At 43.7% G+C, this 11,770-nt stretch overlaps 2 pseudogenes; one reads left to right on the plus strand and one right to left on the minus strand.

Moving 5' to 3' along the window:
* Positions 1-6,023, minus strand: part of LOC123458612 — an 8,624-nt pseudogene extending 2,601 nt beyond the window's left edge.
* A 1,002-nt stretch (positions 6,024-7,025) lies between these two features.
* LOC101600260 lies at positions 7,026-8,377 on the plus strand (annotated as a pseudogene).
* The last annotated feature ends 3,393 nt before the right edge of the window (positions 8,378-11,770 follow it).

Raw genomic sequence — 11,770 nt, forward strand, 5'->3', positions numbered from 1 at the left:
CACCCTGAGACTACATAGTGAGTACCAGGTCAGCCTGAGCTAGAATGAGACCCTGCCTTAAAAAAATAGAGATGGCAGGGTGTGGGAAGGAACACTTCTTTTCATTTCATATTAACATATGCCCATGCTAAAACTTTTCTATGAGAACTACAGATAGAGAGTTTGCCTAGTTTGCATGAAGCCCTGGGTTCAGTTCCCATAACAACATAAGTCAAGCATGATGCTTCACGCCTATTATCCTAGCACTTGGGCGATGGAAGCAGGAGGATCATAAATTCAAGGTCATCCTCAGGTGTACTGTGAGTTTGAAACCAGCCTGGACTACATGAGACCCTATCCCAAAAAAGAAAAATACTGGAGCTGGAGAAGTGGCTTAGTGGATAAGGCATTTGCCTGCAAAGCCAAAGGACCTAAGTTCAATTCCCGAAGACCCATGTAAGCCAGATACACAAGGGGGTGCACATATCAGGAGTTCATTTGCAGTGGCTGGAGGCCCTGGTGCACCCATTCTCTTCCTTTCCTTCTCTCTCCCTGCTTATTTCCCTCTCTCTCTCTCTCTCTCAAATAAATGAAGAAAAATAAAATATTTTTAAAATTAAAAAATAAAAATAAAAAACTACTTTCAAACAAAAAATGTAAAAAAGCCCTGGGAAGATGGAAAAAGGAGTGATGGGCAGATGTATAAGTATGAGAAGCTGAGTTCAGATCACTGCGGCACATGCCAATAATCCTGGTGCTGGGGAAGCAGAGACAGACCTTGCTGGCTAGCTTATCTAGCTGAATCGGTGAGCTCTGGGTTCAGAGGGAAACCCTATCTCAGGAAAACATGGTGGAGAGTGATAGAGGAAGACACCTGATGTTTGACCTGTGCACACACTTGTACACATACACACAAAAACATTAAAAAGTAAAAAGTACATAGGAAAGTTGATCTTGAACATTTTGGCTTGGTATGTACACACATCAGTATTATGAAGATCTGGGAATTTCTTCCTTAAGTAAGCACAATGCAAAACAGACTAAGTTGGTTTGTAAAGAGCTTGGATATACAGCCTTAAGTTGCTTGACAATTTATTAAGTTTCTATGAATTTTAAAATAAATTTAAGGGCTGGAGAGATGGCTTAGCGGTTAAGCGCTTGCCTGTGAAGCCTAAGGACCCCGTTCGAGGCTCGGTTCCCCAGGTCTCACGTTAGCCAGATGCACAAGGGGGCGCACGCGTCTGGAGTTCGCTTGCAGAGGCTGGAAGCCCTGGTGCGCCCATTCTCTCTCTCTCCCTCTGTCTTTCTCTCTGTGTCTGTCGCTCTCAAATAAATAAATTTAAAAATTTTTTTTAAAAAAAATAAAAACTAAATAAACTTAAGATGGGCATGGTGGCACACGCCTTTAATCCCAGCACTCGGGAGGCAGAGGTAGGAGGATCACCATGAGTTCGAGGCCAGCCTGAGACTACATAGTGAATTCTAGGTCAGCCTGGACCAGAGTGAGACCCTACCTCAAAAAATAAATAAATTCAAGTCCAGGTGTGGTGATGCACACCTTTATTTGCAGTACTCATGAAGCAGAGGTAGGAGGATCACTGTAAATTCAAGGGCAGCTTAGTCTACAGAGTGAGTTCCAGATCACCCTGGGCTAGAGTGAGACCCTACCTTGAAAATTAATTAATTAATTAGTTAATTACTCAAGACTGGGGATGTGAATCAATGGTAGAGCACTTGCCTAAGGTGTGAGGCCCTGGGTTCAACCCTCTGGATAGATAAATAAACAAGTATAATTTCTTATTCCAGAATACATCTGCTTTTATTCAAATTGACACACTTTCAAAATTACTTTCTGAGCCTTGCATGGTTGAGCACAACTTTATTTTCAACACTTGTGAGTCTAAGGCTAAAAAATAGGAGGATCCGGCTGAAGAGATGGCTTAGAGGTTAAAGCACTGCCTACGAGGCCTAAGGACCCAAGTCCGTGTCCCACATAAGCCAGATGCACATGGAGGGACATGCATCTGGAGTTCATTTGCAGTGGCTAAAGGCCCTGGCATGCCCATTCTCATTCCCATTCTTATTCTCTCTCTCTCTCTCTCCCCCTTCCTCCCTCCCTCTCTCCCTCCCCCCCCTTTCTCTCTCTCTCCCCCTTTCTCTCTCTCTCTCTCTCTCTCTAATAAATAAATCTAAAAATAAAAATAAAAATAGGAGGATCACCATGAGTTCAAGGCTAGCCTGGCCAACATAATGAATTCAAGGTCAGCCTGGGCTACAGAGTGAGACCCTGATCTCAAAAACTGAATAAATAAAAAGATGGAATTACTGTCCTTTGAAAGCTGATGCACTAGCCTGCTGAGAATGCAGGTGGAGGAGCTCAACCCGTCCTACAGGGTGTATTCCCACACTTGGCCACAAGATGGCAGCCTCTGCTTACAGATGCTAAAACCAGCCTAAGACGCACTAGAGGGCCCCGAAGATTCACCCGCAGAGAAAAGTGAGATTTGGTTCTGAAAGCACTTCTTAGTGAAGACTAGATCACGCCACTCGCCACAGGAGCACAAACGTCTGGGATCCCACTCAGTATCACGCAATATAAGCAAGTGCTGTATTACAGAGCGGCACATTCCTGGTCCCAGATGTGGCCATTTTTGTTGTTGCCTTATTTGGTTTTGTTTTGGTTTTCGTGGTAGGGCTGACCTGGAATTCACTATGTAGTCTCAGGCTGGCCTTGAACTCACGGCAATCCTCCTACCTCAGCTTCCTGAGGGCTGGAATTAAAGGCCTGTGCCACATGCCCAGCCCAGGTGTAGCTATTTTATTATTTGTATTTGTAATTATTTATTTGAGAGTGACAGACAAACAGAGAGAGAAAGAGGCAGAGAGAGAGAGAGAGAGAATGGGCACATCAGGGCCTCCAGCCCTGCAAACGAACTCCAGATGCGTCCGTCCCCTTGCTCATCTGGCTAACGTGGGTACGTAGGCTTCACAGGCAAACGCTAAGCCATCTCTCCAGCCCTCCTTTTTTTTTTTTTTTTTTAATTAGTCAGTTTTGTACTGACTGAGCTAGCTTGTGTGTGTGTGTGTGTGTGTGTATTAAAATAATTTCCAGAGGTTAAGCGCTTGTCTGTGAAGCCTAAGGACCCCGGTTCGAGGCTTGATTCCCCAGGACCCACGTTAGCCAGATGCGCAAGGGGGCGCACGCGTCTGGAGTTCGTTTGCAGGGCTGGAGGCCCTGATGTGCCCATTCTCCCATTCTCTCTCCCTCTCTCTCTCTCTCTCTCTCTCTCTCTCTCTCTCAAATAAATATAAATATAAATATAAATAAATAAATAAGAATAAAGTTCTAAACAAATGAACTATGAACTGTGGCTTTTTCTTTTTTTTTTTTTTTTTTTTTTTTTTTTGAGGTGGGCTCTTGCTCTAGCCCCGGCTGACCTGGAATTCACTATGTAGTCTCAGGGTGGCTTCGAACTCCCGGCAATCCTACCTCTGCCTCCCGAGTGCTGGGATTAAAGGTACACGCTACCACGCCCGGTTTTGCTTCTTAATTTGAAAGCACTCTGCTGCCCATGGAACAATTCGCGTCAGCAAATCAGTATGTGCTTAAGTTACATTAACAAAAGAATAAAGTTAAGCCATGGACGTGACAATCTCCCACACTCTGCCTTTGCCAGGCCTCTCTTGATGGTGCTGGGTTCTTTTTGTGTCTGTGTGTACATGAGTGACGTGTACGCATGTGAGTATATGCATGTTCAGATGTGAGGTATATTGTGTTTACAGGGGTCGGGGGGGTACCCAGCTTCACATTGCTGGGATGAGCAACCAAATCCGGCACAGATGAGAGGAGGAAGGGATTTCTTTCACTAGTACAGATCCGGGAGGGAGGGCGAAGTTCCTTCAGTGGTGGGAGAAGCAGCTTCCATCCATCCAAGCAGAGAGAAAACAACAGCTGCCAGCAAACACCACAGCAACCAGCACAAATGGCAGCAAGCAGCAGGGGCCCCGCCAGAGCTCAGACTGCTCTGCATACCTCTGGTCTAGAAATCAGATCCGCCCCCAAACACACCTCACAGCTGGAGCCCAAGGTCTGCCCCCAGTGCCTCTGCCACCCAGGCAGCTGAGATCCAAGTTGCAAGCTTTAATAAAACACCCAAGTCTCTGGGAGACATACTTTCAAACTACCATAGTATGTACATGTGTAAGGAAACCAGAGGTCAGCATCAGGTATTTTCTTGAATCTCTCTCCACTTTGATTTATTTGTTTATATAAGAGAGAGAATGAGAACGGACACGCCAGGGCCTCTAGCCACTGCAAACGAACGCCAGATGCATGCTTCACCTTGCCAACGTGAGGACTGGGGAATTGAACCTGGGTACTTAGGCTTTGCAAGCAAGTGTCTTAACAACTAAACCATCTCTCCAGCCCTCCACCTTCTTTTTTGAGACAGGATCTCTCACTAAACCTAGAGTTCACCAATCTGGCCCTGTTTCCACTTCCCCAGCACTGGGATTACAAACACCTGCCAAGCATGTATCTTGGGCGTGGGTTCTGGTGATCCAAATTCTGGACTTCATGCTTGTCTGGCAAGCACTTTGCCAACTGAGCCATCTCACCAACCCCCAGGTTCTTCTTAGGACTTTTTTGTTTTTGTTTTTGTTTTTGTTTCAAGGTAGGCTCTTGCTCTACCCCAGGCTGACCTGGAATTCACTATGTAGTCTCAGCGTGGCCTTGAACTCACAGTGATCCTCCTGCCTCAGCCTTCCAAGTGCTGGGATTAAAGGAATGTTATAATGTTTTTAAATTCCAGTACAGTCTGGGCGTGGTGACACACGCCTTTAATCCCAGCATTTGGAAGGCAGAGGCAGGAGGATTGCCATGAGTGTGAAGCCACACTGAGACTACATAGTGAATTCCAGGTCAGCCTGGACTAGAGTGAAACCCTACCTCAAAAAAAAAAAAAAAAAAAAAATGCTAGAACAGTCAGGCATCCACTTAAAGGTGTTGGAAAAACAAGGAGAATCCAACCCTGAGAGCTCCAGACAGAAGAAATAATCAAGGTCTGAGCAGAAATAAATGAATTGGGGCTGGAGGGATGGCTTCGCAGTTAAGGCACTTACCTGCAAAGCCAAAGGACCTCGGTTTGATTCCACAGGACCCATGTAAGCCAGATGCACAAGGTGGCACACATATCTGGAGTTTGTTTGCAGTGGGTGGAGGCCCTGGCACTCCCATTCTCTCTCTTTCTCTCTCTCTATCTTTCTCTTTCCCTCTCCTTCTTTCTCTCTCTCTCAAATAAATAAATAAAAATATTTTTATAAAGAAATTAATGAATGGGAAACAGAAAATAATTAAGAAAATTAATGAAACAAAAGAGCTGGTTCTTAGAAAAAATAAATAAGATAGGCAAAACTTTGACCAATTTGATCAAATGAAAAAAAAAGGAGTCATCTCAAATTAACAAAATCAGAAATGAAAAGAAAGAGGTCATAGTAGACAACAAAGAAATTGGAAGAATCATCAAAACATACTTCTAAAATTGGATAATATGGAAGAAATGGATGAATTCCTAGACACATACCATCTACCAAAGCTAAACTCAGAGCAGACCAATCTCCTAAACAAACCTATCACACCCATGGAGAGTGAAAAGGTAATAAAAATCCTCCCCCAAAAGAAAAATCCAGGACTGAATGGCTTCTCAGCCAAATTCTATCAAAACTTCATTGAAGAGCTGAACCCAATTTTCTCAAACTGTTTCACATAATCATAGAATAGGAATCCTCCCCAACTCCTTTTATGAAGCTAGCATCACTCTAATACCAAAACTAGACAGAAATACAAGAAAACTATAGGCCTATATCCCTGGTGAATTTAAATGCAAAGACCCTGAACAAAATCCTCACAAACCAAGTTCAACACATCAAAAACATTATCCACCTTGATCAAGCAGGATTCACCCAGGGATGCAAGACTGGCTTAACATACAGAAATTAGTCAATGTAATACACCACATAAATAAACTGAAACACAAGTACCACATGATCACCTCCACAGATGACAGATGCAGAGAACATCACTTCATGACCAAAATGCTGGAGAGAATAGGCATGGAGGGTTTATATCTCAACACAATAAAAGCTATATAAAAAGCACTTGAAGCCCAAACAATACTTACTGGGGAAAGACTCAAGGAGTTCCCTCTGCGACCAGGAACAAGACAGGGGTGCCCGCTCTCACCACTGCACTTCAACATAGTACTAGAAGTACTAGCCCAAGCAATAACACAGGAGAAAGAAAAAAAAAAAAGGATTCAAATTGGAAAGGAAGAAGTCAAGTTAGCCCTATCTGCAGATGACATGATCCAGTATATAAGTGACCCAAAAGTCTCTGTCTCAAAGCTTCTAAAGGTGAGTCATTCTGTCAGCAAAGTGGCAGGATACAAAATCAACACACAAAACTCAGTAGCCTTCCTTTATGCAATGGACAAATATACAGAGAAAAAAATCAGCAAGTCTGTCCCATTTTCAATAGCAAAAAAAAAAAAAAAAATTCAATACTTTGTACTAGCTAAGGATGTAAAAGACCTATATAATGAAAACATAAAAACACTTAAGTAAGAAATTGAGGAGGACATGAGAAGTTAGGAGTTTCTGTGCTCCTGGATAAGTAGGATTAATATTGTGAAAATGGCAATTCTTCCAAAAGCAATATACAGATTTAGCGCAATGTCAATCAAAATTCCAGCACCATTTCTCATAGAGACAGAAAAAACTGATCTCAAAATTTATATGGAATTAGCTGGGTGTGGTAGCACACACCTTTAATCCCAGCACTCAGGAGGCAGAGGTAGGAGGATCGCCATGAGTTCGGTACCACTCTGAGAATACAGAGTGAATTCCAGGTCAGCCTGGGCTAGAGTGAGACCCTACCTCGGAAAAAAAAAAAAAAAAAAAAAAAGGAATGGCAGTAGGCCTCAGATATCTAAACATATCCTCAGTAAAAGAAACATCTCTCTGGAGGTATCACCATATCCAATCTAAAAATGTACTACAAAGCCACAGTAATAAAAACAGCATGGTACTCGTATAAGAACAGACCTATAGACCAGCAGAATACAATTGAAGACCCAGGGTGGCAGTGGGGTGGTTGCGGTGGGAGCGGTGCCCGCCTGCGCTGGTCCCCTTGGCACTCTGCCTGGACTTGGCCTAGCACCACTCGGGGCAATAGACTATAAAGCGAAGGATGAGGAGGACAGTGGCCCCGTGTGCCCCCGGGGCACCGCCAAGACCCAAAGGCCGGAGAGCAGGGCCCTCAAACAGCAACAGCTGCCCTGGCAGCCCATCCTCATGGCCGGCCCGGAGCTGCCCACCTTCTTCATCTGGGCCTCATCTTCATCCGCATTGGCATCGGCACCTTCGCCCGGTCCAACAACATCTGCGAGATGGAGAATGATGACGCCGGAACACAGCCTTCCAGTCCCTGCCGTACATGTCTGCCACTGGATGTGACACTCAGCATTTGTACCATTAACTTCACATTGGAAAAGTCATTTGAGGGCAATGTGTTCACTATCACGGGCTGTCTAATTTCTATCAAGACCACCGAAGTATGGGAAATCTTGAGATGACAGCCAGTGGAGATCCTAGTGCTTTACTTAATTCTAGTAAAGAATGTGAGCCTATGGAAGAAAGGAAGACAAACCGATTGCTCCTTGGGGAGCTATGGCCAACAGCATGGGTGATGATACACCAGAATTATTTCTGGTCGCCAATGAATCTGATCCCACAGCTGTGCCAGTTCCTTTGAAAAGGAAAGGTATTGCTTGGTGGACGGATAAAAATGTGAAATTCACAGCCTGGCATGGTGGCAATCCCAGCACTTGGGAAGCAGAGGTAAGGAGGATCATGGTGAGTTCAAGACCACCCAGAAACTACGTAGTGAGTTGCAGGTCAGCCTGGACCCTCACAAAACAAAACAAAAAGATATTCAGAAACACCCCTGGAGGGGGAAGCCTGGAAGAAGGATTCAAAGGTACAACAAAGCCAGGGAATTGGTTTAGTGCTCACTATGATGAGGATAACAGTGGGTTCATACTGAGGACTCTATTGTTCTGATGCACACTGCAGCATTGCCGACTTTCATTAGTTGTATCATCTTACAGAGCACAGAAGTGATTTTCATCCAGCATTACCAGCTGGACAATAGTATTTGAATATCACATGCAACTACCCTGTGCACTCCTTTGATGGATGGAAAGGGAGCACAATTTCATGGATGGGAGGAAAGAATCCATTTTGGGGGATTGCTTGCATCACCATTATATCCATCTCCTTTCTTCTGGGAGTTGTACTGCTAGTGATTAATCATAAATACAGAAACAGTAGCCAAGCGTAGTGACACGCACCTTTAATCCCAGCACTCGGGAGGCAGAGGTAGGAGGATTGCCCTGAGTTCGAGGCCACCCTGAGACTACATAGTGAGTTCCAGGTCAGCCTGAGCTAGAGTGAGACCCTATCTCAAAAAACCAAAACGAACTAAATAAATAAAAATAAAATAAATAAATATAGAAACAGAAGTAATACTGTTGAAATTACCATTACCATTTTATGTTCTGAAAAAAATCTACTGCATGTGCATCAAGGCCAGTCCTGTTCAACGTAGCTTTCAAATGCTGATGGCTGGTTAGTATGTCATTTTGAAGTTAGCATTTTTTTTTTTTTTTTTTTTTTTTGGTTTTTCGAGGTAGGGTCTCACTCTGGCTCAGGCTGACCTGGAATTCACTATGTAGTCTCAGGGTGGCCTCGAACTCTTGGAGATCCTCCTACCTCTGCCTCCCGAGTGCTGGGATTAAAGGCGTGCGCCACCACGCCTGGCTCTAGCATATTATTTTTAAAACAGCCTTTGTTCTTAGCTTCTTATGGATGAATGATTTACAAGACTATATGATGGGTATAAAAATTAGCTATATTGATCATATCAATACCATGTATGTGTGCCCATTGAGAAAGGGATTGTGAATGTATGTGTTTAATGGATTCAGTTGCAGAAAAATTGAAGCAAAACCAAATTAAATAAAACACTTCATCACTTTTGTGTGTCATGTGTAAAAGGCTTTAAAAGTACAATTTTTAGCAGGGGTGTGGTGGCACTCAGGAGGCAGAGGTAGGAGGCAGAGGTAGGAGGATCGCTGTGAGTTCAAGGCCACCCTGAGACTACACAGTGAATTCCAGGTCAGCCTGTGCTAGAGTGAGATCCTACCTCGGAAAAACCAAAAACAAAAACAAAACAAAACAAAAAAATAACTTCCATTTTTGTGGATGTGATTAATGTGTTGTTTTCTATTACAGCTCTCTGTTAGGCTTGGATTTGATTTCACAGGTAAGCTTAGATACTTACCTTGTCTGGAATAGAAATTAACGCTTGTGTCTTGAGATTTCAGGAACATCCTGGGAAGAAAAAAATTAAGTTTCCTCTTTATATGTTTAAAATGTTACAGTGAGGAATCCCAACTCACTTGAAATCTCTTTATGTGTGATATTTCCCTAGAAGCTCACACTTCATAAGGGAAGAAAGAACAGAGGTGAGCTGGGGAAACTGCTTCACAGATCCTCACCTGCCTCTCGGTAAGCCAGACGCGCATGCTCAGAGGAAACTGTTCTCGTTCCTGTGGGATCTAGCATTAAGGTAACTGCTTCTGCATTGGAAATACCTCAAGTTGTTCTTACTTGGCAGGTAAGTGGTTTACACTTAAGTACTAATATTAGATTCCCCAAAAAGGTTGAAATCATAATTTCCTCTCTATTTCATTAAGTTTTTGCATACAGGTCAAATGTGGATATGTATACACATTTACTAGTTCAAATGCTGCTTTGATTCATTTTCATAAGACATACCTTAAAAAGTGCCCTGTAAATTTCCTGATTAAATTCTGGGAATTTTGGAATATGTACCTGATAACTTATAAGTTTATGGGGGACACCTGAATCAAACCACCACATTCTGCCCCTGGCCCCCATAAACTGATATCCATACATGATGTAAAATACAATGCATTCAGTCTGACTTTAAAAGTCCCCATAGTTTTTATCAATCCCAATGATGTTCATATATCCCCATAGTTCAAGATCTTTTAACTGAGCCATAATACCAAAAAATAACCTCAAAAAACCCATAATGGCACAGAATAAATATTCACACTGCAAAAGATGGCATTGGGCATAGCAAAGGAACATTCAACCAATACAAGATTTAAAACAACCAGGGCAAACATCAAACTCTGTAGCTTCAAGTCCAGCAACTCTAACCAGTGACAAATCTTCAAGTCTGATAATTCTAACCAGCAACAAGTCTCTGGCATTCCAATTCTGCCCCTCCAGCTAGGCTACTCACAGTACTGGAAAACTTCATCGGGGCCGGCAGCTCCTTGGCAGCCATCTCATGGTCCCAGCATCTCCACTGGGTCTCCACTGCAAGCCACGGTTCATCCTCATGGCCCCATGGGGTCTCTATGCAGGCAACCAGCAAACCCGCTTCACACTGCCCATGGCCATTTCCAAAGCACAAGACCATGTTGCAAACTCAATGACCCTCTTTCCAGCATGTCTTATACTCCACGATACCAGGTAGGTTGCCAATTTGTTAATCCAGAGGAGATTAAAGCAGACTGAAGAACAGAACTCCTTGAGCATTCAGGCCCCTTCTAAAGAGTTTACATTCTTCTTGTTGCCCCAGCACAGGTCAGCTAGCCCAGTCTCAAAAGTTGTAATCTCTCAGTTGAAGCTGAACGGGCAAGAGTTCACCCAAAGATTTTTCTTTCTGTGCCATATCCCTCTGCTCACACCAGTTCATTTCTACGCAAAGCAACCCTGCACAACTTCTCAGGACATAGGCATAAGAGCAAGATTCTCACACAAACTGCTAGCCCAGTTCAAGCAAAGCTCTTTCTCACCCTCATAAGCCAAACCTCACAGTCCATAGTTCTTATTGCATTCAGGTCTTGCAGCTCAGACTAGAATAGTCCATCAAGCTGTACTTACAGCACTGCAAGGCATCTCTTAGGCCAAGATTTCAACTCCTTCCACATTCCTCTTGAAAATCAGCTCCAAAAGGCCAAAGCCACACAATTGCAGTCCAGTTTGCATTGCTGGTAGAAATCACCCAACCAAGAGCAGCTTCTAGAAAAAGAGGTTTATTTTGGCTTACAGGCTCAAGGGGAAGCTCCACGATGGCAGGGGAAAACAATGGCATGAGTAGAGGGTGGACATCACCCCCTGGCTAACATAAGGTGGGACACAGCAACAGGAGGGCGTGCCAAACACTGGCAGGGGGGGAACTGGCTATAAAGCCCATAAGCCTGCCCCCAACAATACACTCCCTCCAGGAGGCATTAATTCCCAAATATCCATCAGCTGGGAACCTAGCATTCAGAACACCTAAGTTTATGGGGGACACCTGAATCAAACCATCCCAACTTCTTTATGTGCATATTTGATAAATGTCATTCATTGTTAAACTAATCATACTTGTAGGCATTGTTCACTCTGTAACAGTTAAAATCACATGATGTTTTTATGTCACTGAGGAACAGCTGAGTTCTAGAACTGGCTAAGGTGGGTAATATGTGGAGGAGAGTGTCTGGGAAATAGAAAAAGAGACCTGGATGCTGAAGCAGGCGCACAGGACATGAACACCCTGACTCACTGCAGGAGGAGCAGTAGAGAAGCACCCTTCGTGGAGTCAGTGCCTTAGAATGACCATGTGTTCTCCTCTCTTGTGGGGTTCTGCTCT

This window comes from Jaculus jaculus, chromosome 1 (assembly GCF_020740685.1).
Source record: "Jaculus jaculus isolate mJacJac1 chromosome 1, mJacJac1.mat.Y.cur, whole genome shotgun sequence".
Lineage (NCBI taxonomy): Eukaryota > Metazoa > Chordata > Mammalia > Rodentia > Dipodidae > Jaculus > Jaculus jaculus.